Genomic DNA, 1,072 nt, shown 5'->3' on the forward strand with positions numbered 1-1,072 from the left:
GAAATAATTCATTGGCATACTGATATTAGATATCTGAAAGAGAATGATTCATTCTAGCTTCCTCATTCTGGAATTATTTTGTATAAAAGTTAAATAATTAAATAAAATAAAATAAATAAAAGATTCTGATTGGAGAGTGTATATAGATACAATATCTGTATTTGTCTGGATATTATCGAGTTGGTCTTCATTCCTAGCTTCATGCCCCATATTGTGGAGAAAGGGTGCTGCATATTTTGATGTGTCTACATAACCAGATATTCATGAGTGGTCTCCCTCCTCATTACTAATCTGGCCCAACCCTGCTTAGCTTCCAAGTTCGGAAGTAGTTGGGCGTATCCAGGGTGGTATGTATGTAGGTATCATCTACAGTCCCAATCTTCCTCTTGGGGATTCAGTCCTTCAGGAATTCTGATAATTCGAAATCTATGTTAAGACCTCTTGGTGTAAGGGTTTTCATTTTATAAATCCAGCGGGTTTCTTCTTGGGACATTAGTTTCAAATAATTTCCACCTCTCCATGTAGTTTTCACTTTCTTAATTGCCGTGAAGGTGAGGAACACTTGGATCTACATTATGTATCTTGCCAAAGTGATCAGATACACTGTGTGTATCTAGTTTATGTTTAATGTTTCTTATATGTTCACCTATCCTTAAGCTTAATTTTCTAGCTGTTCGGCCCACATATTGTAGGCCGCAAGGACAGGAGATTAAGTATATTATGCCCTTTGTATCGCAAGTCATTGGGTCTTTGATTTTAAAAGTGTCTCCGGTTGAATTGGAGGTTTCTTTCCATTGTCGGGGCAATACTTCTATGTTTTATTGTTTTGCATGCCATGCATCTATTACAGTGATAAAATCCTGCATTTCTTTCTCCTAACCAGGTTCCTTCTTTAAGAGTTTTTTCTTTTTCTGGCGGAAAGTGATTCTTTACCAGTTCTTGTTTTATACTCTTTGCTTTTCTGTATGTAAACTGAGGTTTATTCGGAATTAATCCCTGTAGAGAGTCGTCTCTCATGAGTAAATGCCAATGTTTTTGAACAATTTTCTCTAAGAGTATATGTTGGTCACTA

At 36.2% G+C, this 1,072-nt stretch overlaps 1 pseudogene; it reads right to left on the bottom strand.

The window, feature by feature from the left end:
• Positions 1–242: 242 nt before the first annotated feature.
• LOC148543178 (5S ribosomal RNA) lies at positions 243–361 on the bottom strand (annotated as a pseudogene).
• Between the last annotated feature and the right edge of the window lie 711 nt (positions 362–1,072).

Source organism: Taudactylus pleione, unplaced genomic scaffold, assembly GCF_031769625.1.
Source record: "Taudactylus pleione unplaced genomic scaffold, aTauple2 ptg000005l, whole genome shotgun sequence".
NCBI classification, from domain to species: domain Eukaryota; kingdom Metazoa; phylum Chordata; class Amphibia; order Anura; family Myobatrachidae; genus Taudactylus; species Taudactylus pleione.